The sequence below is a fragment of the Crotalus tigris genome, unplaced genomic scaffold (genome assembly GCF_016545835.1).
Source record: "Crotalus tigris isolate CLP2741 ecotype Arizona unplaced genomic scaffold, ASM1654583v1 scf7180000018436.2726382, whole genome shotgun sequence".
Lineage (NCBI taxonomy): Eukaryota > Metazoa > Chordata > Lepidosauria > Squamata > Viperidae > Crotalus > Crotalus tigris.
Genome location: NW_024097002.1, coordinates 1516520 through 1528299, shown reverse-complemented (window position 1 = coordinate 1528299; position 11780 = coordinate 1516520). Strand labels below are relative to the sequence as shown.

At 34.4% G+C, this 11780-nt stretch overlaps 1 long non-coding RNA gene across 1 annotated transcript; it reads right to left on the bottom strand.

Moving 5' to 3' along the window:
- Positions 1-1501: 1501 nt before the first annotated feature.
- Positions 1502-11478, bottom strand: LOC120312182. Its single transcript, XR_005557810.1, has 3 exons — positions 11305-11478; positions 5313-5515; positions 1502-1586 (listed from the first exon to the last, which is right to left on the bottom strand). It is a non-coding gene; the product is annotated as an uncharacterized LOC120312182 (long non-coding RNA).
- Positions 11479-11780: the final 302 nt, after the last annotated feature.

The following is an 11780-nucleotide window of genomic DNA, read 5'->3' as shown; positions in this document are numbered from 1 at the left end:
ACTGGTAGCAGAGGAAAGATTACTTGATTTTAAAACTGATAGAGGACAAATTACTGCCAAGAAAATAACTTCAGCAAGCGGACTAGAATTTTTAGAGTGCATAATTTTGAATATGTATGCTTACACAGGTACATGTGCTTGGTCGAGAATCTTAAGAATAAGAACACTTAAAATGCAACTCTCCTTTTGTTACAAGTGGGCTGTCTTGTTTCTTCTAGGCATCATAGAATATCTTATATCAAATCCTATAGATTTAGCAGAGATTGGGACGATTTTGTTATTTTCCAGAATGCATGTGCATTATTTAGCTCCATGGATTTTATCAGTGCACCTATCTTTCCAGATGATGGACTGGATTTTTGGAAAGTCATTAGGAATTATTAAGGGTGAACTTCGTATTCTTTGCACTTTGTATATAGAAAGTCAGTTATGAAAAGGGATTTTGGTCTAATATATATTATTTATAATAAGGATTCCATAATATGAGGTTGGGCAAATTAGTCTGCCTTCCAGCTACGCTTGTTCTGTATAAATGCAGCCATGAATTTAATCTATTCAAATTTGACATCAATTTGCAATTTATTCCTAAAAAGGAAATGCCACAAAAATGTACATTTATTATGGAGACCATTTCCCCACATGCACTTCATAATTTTTCCTAATTAAATACTAATGTACCTTATTGTATGCCATTTTTCCTATTTTGTACTTTGGGGATATAATTTCTGCTCAAAAGAGGTTAAAATTTTTAAAAAGTAAATCATTTGAAGTTGTTTTAAGCCAAATATTGATTCAGAAGTTGCAGATTAAAGTAATTTAAACAAATTAATCTACTATTTCTCCTGTAGGGGAGTGAGAAAGTGAAGGGCAATGAAAACTGCATATGGGATTGTAAAAAAGAAAGGTCCAATTTAAGAATCAAAACAAAGACCCTTTTCATTCCTGCCCTGCATCTTAACATGCTTGGCTCTTAATCAAACTACTAAGAATTTGATTTCTCTCATCCAGTTTCAGAGATGTTTGCCATATGATTAATGCCTTGGGTCTACTTTTGAATGTTTAGGAACACAACCCAAGAGTTCATTTTTTCAGTAGAAATTTGGTGTAACAAAGAGCAAAAGAATATGAAGGAGTAAGGGGGAAAGTAATATTTATTGGAAGGCACTGGACAGTCATACAAAGAGTTTTATAAATAGGCCTCACTCTATATAAATCCCCCAGCTGTAATAGTAACAGATAAGCTGGCGCCATAATATCTCTGGTGACTTTACAGTGATAGATAACAGTGAAGTTGAAATTGACAAAGGGATTCAGACAACATGGCAGAAAAGGTGCAGTTACAAACTCTTTTCTAAAAAGCACATTATAGGGGATACATTTTATTGCAATATGTTGATGAAACAATACAAGTTTCTTTCAATTTCTCAGAATTTGTAATTAAGCAAAATATGAAGTTAGCTAAATTACCTGAGCTGAATAGTTGATGTAATTCCTATGTTATGGTAAAGTTCAACTCACTTTGGTTTGCAGATTTTATTCATACCCAAGGTACATTAATGGATTGTGAATAGGTTTCTTTCATCCCTCTTGGAAGATCGTAACAAGTAGAGTAGAGAGAGAGAAAATAATATTAAACAGATAATATTGTAACAAGGAACTTAGCGGTAACATCTAAAATATACTATGAAAAGAATAAGGCAAATAAATCTAATTAGCCAAGTGGATAATTATTATTATTAAATTGTTTAAATGATTTTTATTATAAAATAAATAATGAAAATAGAATAATATATCAATTTCAAATTAATTTCACGATTGCTCCCCATGTTGATAATAAGCTTATCACACAAAAGACACTGTAACTGCCCTATTTGCCTTGATAGCTGATACAACATACTTTACTTTGCAATAGAACTTATTTAATATATACCATTAAAAACAATGATTTAAAATATTTTGTTTTATTTACTGGAATCTAGAGCAACTTCAAAGCCATTTTTCCACAGAGGCATAGAATCAAGATCACAGGAAGTACTAGTATCGCTTTACAAAGCCCTAGTAAGACAACGCCTGGAATACTGCAGCCAATTCTGGTCACCATATCACAAAAAAGATGTTGAGAGTTTGGAAAAAATTCAGAGAAGAGCAACTAGGATGATCAAAGGCCTGGACGCTAAAACATACAAAGAATGGCTGAAGGACTTGGGTTTGGCTAGTCTAAAGACAAGAAGAAATAGGGGAGACATAATAGCAGTGTGTCAGTATCTGAGGGACTACCACAAGGAAGAAGGGGTCAGGTTGTTCACCAAAGCACTAGAGGAAAAGACAAGAAACAATAGTTGGAAACTGATTAAGGAGAGAAGCAACCTGGATCTAAGGAGAAACTTCCTGACAAGACAATCAACCAATAGAATAGCCTATCCCCAGAAATTGTTGGTCTTCCATCACTGGAGATCTTTAAGAAGAGACTGGACAATCATCTGTCTGAGATGGTGTAGGTTCGCCTGCTTAAGCGGGGGGACTGGACTAGAAGTCCTCCAAGGTCTCTTCCAGCTCTATTCTATTCTAAATGTAGCAAAAAGATTGTAAAAAAGAGAAGAGGTAGAATAGAAAGCAAAAAGCAAGACTCAAAAAATCAAACAACAAACAATAGTCCAATCAAGGGACTACCAAGGAGTATGAAACACCTACCAACTCTTAAAAGCCAAGCTACTGTATATAAACAGAGAGCAAATCCCACTCCCTTCTAGAACTGAAGATGTTACCTGGTCATATAATGAAATAGCTGGGAGCAAACAACCAAGCTCAGAGAGCACCAAGGACTCCAAAGATTCTAGGCTCTCCCTTATAACAAGGCCTACCTGTCAGTCTACTTCTCCCTCTGCTAATGATGATCTGAAGCCAAAGGAAGTACGCTTTCTTGTGTACTCAGTACACTCAGTACATTTTCCAAGAGGAAAATGACCTGTAACAAAATACATAAAATATGAAATATGTGCCACATATTGATTATTATGTACTATTATCAATCTGAACAGTTAAATGACTATCAGCACACAACTTTTTTGTATGTTGTTGATAATTTTTGAAGATCATGCTAAAACTTTGGCATGTATGTATTATGCACTTACAAGGCAAGATAATGTTGCCATTGAGAATGAAGGTGGGAATGACAATTTTTTCATACAATTTTTGAAGAGAAACCAAAACCGAAAGGTATTTTTAATAACCATACAACATAAATTGATGAGGTATCCATATATATACAATGCAAGTCATTGTGAGATGAATCCAAACAAAGTTTTCAGTATTTTAGTAGCCGTTAAACTGAATTTGGCAACTTCTATCTGCAAAAGTTCCAATGTGCACATATAACTCTGAGAAACTTTAGGAATGTTCTTAGATTTCTTCATATGATTTAGGACAGTTTAATATTTAAGATATTGCTTTTTTGAACAAATAAACATTTTAAGACCCCAACTACCTATCAAATCTATTAAGTTATTGGTTAGTTGGTTAAATTTATAGAGTCTCCCATCTCACTCTTGTCACTTGGGTGGGGTCCCTGCCATTTGATTAACATTTTGCAAAAATGATGAACCTCTTGGTTTTATCCTTTCCATGTATTATTGCCACCTTGAGACACAATGTGTGAGAAGGTGGCAATGCAAATTTTCTAAATAAATTTTAAAAAAATAAATTGCATCCCACGCATCGGCTCTCTGCATAGCTTAGAATCCTGCTATTATAAAATTTATATTGTGTGGGACTCTACACAAATAGAAAATATTCCTTGTTTTCAGTATTTCAGCTTCCTGTCTATAGGCAGGAATGTTGAAGTAGAAGGCTTGCTTCTGAGCACAATCATACATGAACAATTGGACTTGCAAGCTGCTCCCAAGCCCTCTTTTTCTTGGCATTGTTTTCTCCAGCTGCATTTTGCAAACTCCTTTCTGAGCTCACTATTTTTATAATTGAATGCTGGGAGGCAGGGAGCAAGACAGGGAGTATGGCTTTCCAATCCAGACACCAAGGGCAAGAGACTTAAGGACGAATGCACACTCCTCCCAGGGCAGAAGTATGGAAAAAGGAAAAAAAAATTATTTCATCAGTTTCAGCTTTCAGAATACTACTGGTTGTGAGAGCATCCGTGGTTATATTATCCTGCAAATGCGTAGAATTCTCTAGCATATGGTAGGATTCAGTATTTTTTTGTTTCACACAATGTATTTATGACCCAAAGGAAAAAAATGGAATAAGGATGTTGATACTTTACAATATAAATGTAGTGAACTGTGTGGAGATTGCCATTGTTTCTTTCTTCTGGAGCATCTTCCTATTTATGCCACTTCTCTGCATTTACAAACAATATCTGAATCTTAAAGCTTAGGTAGAGTTGTGGCTACTGTGGATGACTATTTGCAGCTGAATACCAGAATCCTATGCAAAGAAATTCTTTATGAAAAGAGACCAATGCAGAGACTATTCTTTGCAATAGCTGTTCCTGTAGGAACCATAGAAGATTCCATAAAAAGGGAATAGGTATAATATGAAGACATGGCCTCTTGTAAGCTTCCAAATATACAACAATCATGGAACAAGCTTCATATCACCACTGAATTGTATTTGGAAAAGAAAATCAGCTAAAATATGAACTTCACATTTAAAGTGTGAATGTTCAGAGAATCCTTCTCTTCCCTATATTTGTGGAAGGTGTCCCTTTGCCTTGCTTCTAAAAGTGCATCTTGATCTCCACAGATTGAAAGAAGGAATTGACCCAAGTGCACCTACTCTTCCTTCACTGATGTTTTATCAAATACAAGGAAATTGGGGTGCACAGCCCAGAGGTTCACAGTCTCAAGACATAGCCAAAATATAGATTCCTGTGCCCTCTTCCAAGTCTTTGATGGAACCATACAGACATTTTTTGTTGTTTTGTGTTCAAGAATGTATATCATTGCCTCGAAGCTGTGGAAGGCATCTTATGTTTATATTTTACATGAAAATGCTAAGAAAATTCTTTAAAAAATTGATTGAAGAATATGCCCAACAACATTTCAGATACTCTAAACACCCCAAGTAATCTTGGGAGCTTTTTGAACAGAGAATTAATGGGAGAAGCAAGGCTTCACAAACCATAATGAAGATAGACTTGTGAACCTAACATGACATTCAAACACACATGTTCCATTTTGTTAGCCCAGTTTTTGAATCTAGGAAAGAGAGAAAAGAACACTGTCCTTTTTTTTTTTTAAAGGGAGGGTATATACATGTGGAAAATGGGATCAGGTGCAAATGAGGATAAAGGATACCTTTGCTTAAAATCCAACAACAGGAACACTGTTAAGATGTTGCTCTTCTTATCAGGAGAAATAAGGGTGCTTCACTTTCTTCCCAAAGCCTCACACAGATTAGGTCAAGCCTCTTCAGACAAAGTAATTTTGTTGGTGCTTCAAAATGATGGGAAGTAGTCTGCACTGAAGCTGAGCCTGGCGGTCTAAGCTATTAAAGATATCTATATGCCATAGGCGAATAAAAAGATAAGAGGGCAGTCTTATAATGAGAAACAATAACTCTGCACACTTTGTTTACGGTTTACCCCAAAGACTGCAGATTAACACAAATCTCAGAGCATCTTTATTATAGCACTGTGTTGCAGAGTTGGGGTGGGGACTGACAACAGAGGCTGGAATTGCTAAGTAGGCTGAGACCATCTGTCCTCTTGGGGAGGCAAAAATGTGCATGATTGACTGACACCTGCTTGTCAAGGGCAGCCTGCTGGGAAATTTGCTCTTGGATCACTGAGCTCAGAGTTACATTACCTGCATTAGAATCAGACAAACAATCTTGCTTGGATTCCTATTTATTTACTTGCAGACACTTTCTGGTTTCTGTTGGCTTAGTAACATTGCATGCCTATTTTGTTTATTTTTCTTTTAATTGATTTGTAAATGGATAGCTTACCTTTTACCCCAGACAGCTGTCACAATAGCTCAGAACAACAATATGTTGCATCATGATGTTATCATATTTTTCATGCTGTGTGTGTTGAGTTGTAACTTGAGGTTTTGATTCTTTGTGTTCTAAGCCATGAATATTGTAAGCAAATTTAAAAAATCAGCTAACTAAAACAGGCATAATAAGTCATAAAGACTTATTAGAAATGCCAGCTAAGATAAATCAATTATTGAAATTAACCTAAGCTATTTTCCTGCAGTTGTCTTAAAATGTGGATCAGCATTTGCAGTCATAACGTCTCTAAATATATAAAACTTTATATGCAACTTACTTAACATTTTTCTAAATGCAGCTATTCATAAATAGAATAAATAACTAGATTTGATTTCTCTAACATCTATGTTATTTATGAATTTTGAACAGAAAATAACGCTAATGGACCCATTCACTAATATCCATTCATTCCATAACAAAGGTTTTACTTGTTTCTGTTTATTAATCAATCTTCTTTTTTGCCAAGTACTGTCTTTCTGCTCCTCATGAAAATTAATAGAAATATTTACTTACTAAACTGTGGGCATATCACATTGTTGAAATCCATGTCAGATTTATTTTACACTCCTTATATCCAAAATAGAATTCTGGCCTATCAACATATAGAGCTTCAGGTTTGGATTCAACTCCCAGAATTTTCTAGCCAGTAGGCTGGGGAATTCTGAGAGCTGAAGTCCACACATCTTCAAGTTTCCAAGATTGAGAAACACTGGTCTAGAATGATACTCTGAGTTAAAGTTTGGAAAAATATGAATTGATATCAGAGATGTCAAAAAGTCAAGATGGTACCTATAACTATCAAAGTCATTATGATGTAATTTTTTTTTAAAAAAGGGGGGGGGTTACTTAAATAGTCTCAACCACCATTTTGACTTTTTTTGGTGTCCATGTGCAAATGTCCCAGAAATGCAACTTTATTTCAATGGGACACATGAACCAATCTTCCCATATGGTATTTGATCATTACTAGTGTTAAAATGCTCTTGTCTGTGCATATAAGAGGGAGGTGGTGGATCCCGACCTATATTTTCTTTTATACATGCTTAGTCTGTGAAATTTGAATAAAATCAGCTTTGTTTTTATAGTGCATATAAAATTCTTACATCATATTTTCCCCCAAGTATGAGACCTGATTCTGATGTTTAGGTCCTTCTATTGTCTTATATAAATACAGTGAAAAATCATATGGGATCAATTGCTCATGTCAGGCTAAGGTTCAGTCAAAATAATTCTCCTTTAGAGGAGGGGGGTCTGTTTTCAATTATCTAACTAATGGCAATCAATTGTCAATTTCATCAATGACTGATTGCTCTCCACAGTGGCAGGAGCTTTTTGTCCTCTTTCATAGAATATAGAAATAATTGGCTTTTTCTGCCTTTTTCTATTTTAAAAGAAACCAGCCACATCCCAATATCCAAAGAATCATGTTCTCACATAACATATTTTCTTGATTCAGATTTGTATTTATCTAATTTCATTTTCATGTCTACATTCCCTTGTTTATATGAGTTCTACTGCAGCTGTTCTTATACTTCCTGAGGCAATAAAATCAGTTTTCTGTTGTCTCGTATAAAGCATTTGTTTTAAAATCTAACATGAATTAACATTTTAAGATTGCAGTAATAAAGACTTACAGGGCAAGACAGCCTGATTGAAATAATGACATTATTGCTAGCTAGAATACTATGTGTACATGAACTGCCATTTCACATTTCAGCTGATGAGGATTGTATCCTGAATCGTGTTGCTATATCTATCTATCTATCTATCTATCTATCTATCTATCTATCTATCTATCTATCTATCTATCTATCTATCTATCTATCTATCTATCTATCTATCTATCCAGACATTTTCTTAAGGAACTGGCACCACTTGTCTGTTTTCCCCTTTGTTTTTTATTACAACAACTCTAAAAGATTAGTGAGGCTGGAAGAGCAATAGGTTCAAGCATTTGAATTTTGCTATAGGGTCATGATCCATCTCCTACCCTTCTCCCAGTGGTTTTTAATACTGATAATGTGATTAAATTTATAAATATATTTATGCTTAATTTATTGCCTATCTTCATATGCTTGGCTATATATAAGTCCCATACTGTCCAATTATTGTCACTTTTAATTCTAGTTTTGAAAGACTTGGCTTTACTTAAGTAACTGTAATTTGAATTATAATTACCATCAGAAATGAAGAAGCAGGTTACAAAAATTGGACAATAAGCTGTCCAAATGAGCTGTCCATTTACTAGTAGCCACATTGCTAAATATGAGCATGGCCCATTTTGAGATAATCTCATGCATTTCAAAAAGATGTGATGCATTGAGCAAAAAAAAGAGGGCTACTTCAAGATCTATATCTTACATGATTCCATTGAGGTTTATATTTAATTAAATTAATTAAATAAGTAAAATTCATTAAAATGTGGTATTTAATTATTTTTTCCATCATCTTAACAGTTTGGGAGTAAGGGCTGTCTTTAAGGTTTTGGAGAGCCTCAAGCAAATTTGAGCTTTAGTTTGTGCCCCAGAGATGCCTTCCAAATAAATCAGTTCATGTATGGCAAACAATAACAAAATAACAATAAAAACTCCAATTACCTGTCTTGAACCTATCAGTGTTTCCCCATACTGATTGCTATTTTACAGGCAAATTTGAAAGTGAGTTGACTAGTTTAAAGAATAAGTCTCTTATTATCAACCTAGAATGCTCTAAGGTAGTGTTCCTCAACCTTGGCAAATTTAAGACATGTGGACTTCAGCTCCCAGAATTCCCCAGACAGCTGGCCAAGGTTAAGAAACACTGCTCTAACATGATTTGGGCTTTGTCCTTTGAGGCAGGGGTAGACATTAGGTTTTCCCCTGCAATATTGAACAGCACTGAATGGGCTTCTTGCATCAAACATAACCAGGAATAGACTAGACTAGACTAGACTAGACTAGACGAGAAGAGAAGAGAATCATTTATTGTCACTTTAAATGTACACTAATATGCATACATTAAAATGACATTTCATTGCATTCAGTTCTCAAAAAATACCATTATGCATATACCCACATACACACACATATGTGACATAGAGAAATATCGCAGTCCAGTATGAATATATACATATACATGGCAAAAAAGTGAATCCTGCAAATAAGAATAGGTTCATATTTTCTTAGAATAAATGCCATTCCAAGGCTAAGTGCAGTCAAAACATCATAGGCCCCCAAACACCATAAGAAAATTTAAAAAAAAAAGGGTGGGGAGGAAAGGAATTGCCATTTTTAAAAGAGAGTCCTGATATGAATGTTTGCATAAATGTATAATGAATATCTCTGGAGAAAAAAGAAATAAGTTTTCTTAGTTGATTTCTTTATAGTATCTCAACTCTCATGGTAGTCCAAGAATTGAGATATTGTTAGAGTGGGGACTAGGGATGCAGATATGCCTTCCTTTTATGAGACAACATCATGATAATCATGCTTTTATTTGAAAGCACAGGGTATTATTTTTTCTGAGCACAGCTAAGGGAGCGTGCAATTTGAAAAAAATATGGATGGAGTGAATAATTCAAGTCATGGCTTCAGTGTAGAATCTGCAAGAGGGTGAATGTCTGTTCTGCCTTTCAGCTTTAGTTGACTCGGTTCTAGTTTGGTAGTAGAATATAATTCCAAGGCTCAGGTTTTGATGGGTCTCCAGACAAGATGTTTCCACTCAACTGCCTTCTACTCACTCTACTCTTTGTCATGGTTGTCATGGTTCCTTCATGAATTTCTCTGTCAGTTCTCTTTCCATATTTATTTCCAAAATGTAAGACCCTGTGAAGCTTTGGTTCAAAGATTTGAACTTTTACATCAAGGCAACAACATAAATCATTGCATTGAATTAAATGTCTCCAAATTGACTGATTTGGACTTCTTTCATGCATGTAGGCATGCATTTTTTAATCAAATCAATTCTATTCCAACCATTGTCTTGAACTTATAATCCAAACTGAATGGATGATTTGACTAGAATAGAACTCAGTTCATAGGGATCTGTCAGAGTCAGAGGGCAAGATGTAGACTAGTCACTTCTCCTTCTTCTCACAGTATCTACTTATTCCCAAAAAGAAGCCAGAAACAGCAAGGTGAAAAAGGAAGCTTTATAGGAAAGTCTCTGTTATACAGGGTAGTAGAAGTTTGTCTATACAGCCCAGGCTAATTTAAACAGAAAGAACTATAAGAAGGAACAGTCCAGCCTCGAACATGCTCCACAGTGGTTAACATTTACTATTTCATTAATTAACAATATTTCTAACGTATTCCAAAGAACTCTAGGTAGCATGCAAATACAAAAATTGTAATGTTATAAAACATTACAATTTTAAAAATAAATATCTACATTTGGCACCAGTTTTCAGAGAAGTAGGATCAAAGGCATATGGAAATAAAACAGCTATGAAAGGTTAGCAGTGTCGGGACTACATATATACCTCTGGGGGTGGGAAGAGATTTCCAAAGACAGAGGATATATCAGCTGGTCACATGTTTCTTCACTGTGAGATTTGTATTTAAATGTAGTTCATTTGCATTTATCAATATTTTGTATTTGCATTAATGTTTTGCATCTGTGTTTATCAATATTTCTTTGCTCAGTTCAGTAAGATACTTAGTGTTTCCACAAACCCTTTCCTGCCTCTTGTCTTTGTTACATAGTGGGTCATCATTATCACTCTTGCTCTGTGGACCGAAGAAGATATGGACTGTTGCATCTAAGTGATATTGCTAGCAGTAGCATTATGTTACTTGCTGTCCTGATATATTTATTAGAAACCAGTTACTAGTTTGTCAATTCTAAGAATATACAAATAAATCCTGTTGATTGGCAAAATGGGAGAAAATGAAATTAAAAATTAAAAAGTGTATTCAAAATTCAGAAATAAAAAAACCATTGTATAATTGAAAATAAAATAAAGCATTTGAGCTGAAGATCTATAGAGAAATTCAAAATTATCTTTTTTTTAGCTCCATAGTCTTATGGCTAATGCACAAGAATTATACTTCTCAGTTTTATAGCCTCAAATAATTGTTACAGACCAAACAATGGATTTTCCATTGCTGTCATTCAGAGAATTTGCTTAATCCTCACCACATTAGATTTTTTACTTTTGGATAGGTCAACAGTTTGATTTTGAATTAAAATCTGGTTTCAGCTAAGCTTTAAAGGGATGACATACTATAGAGAAACAAACAAGAACAGAAAATATGTATAGTACCAATATTTATATAATTAATTATAAATAGCAAAGTAAGGTTATATCATTACTTTTTCAGAAGATTCATAGCGTTTGAATTTGTATATACATTCTGTCTTTATCTTCAGGCAAGGGCAGATTTCTCCATTTTAGGACTAAGATGTCATACCATTTTATTAGGTTACTGGCTTTCACTTGCTTGCTCCATATTTTTTCTTTTATTACTCAAGCTGCCTCTACATATTTTATACTCCTCTAGAGCAAAATAACTGTCTTTCCACCCTGCAGAGGTCACAATTACTGGCTTAGTCAGTGCATAATTAACACTCAACAATTGGGTATTTGTGACATATTAACAAGTTCTAAACATGCTTATTTCTGCTACCATGATCAACACCTGACAGCTTTTTGCTGCCTGTCTTGTTTGGTTTTCTTCATCACTTTTAATAAGGTTTTCTTTTTATATTTTTTTCTAGAGCTTTTTGTCTTTCCTTTCTTTTAGATCATTCTTTTCTTTTCTTAAAAAAAAATGTACTAAGAGTACACC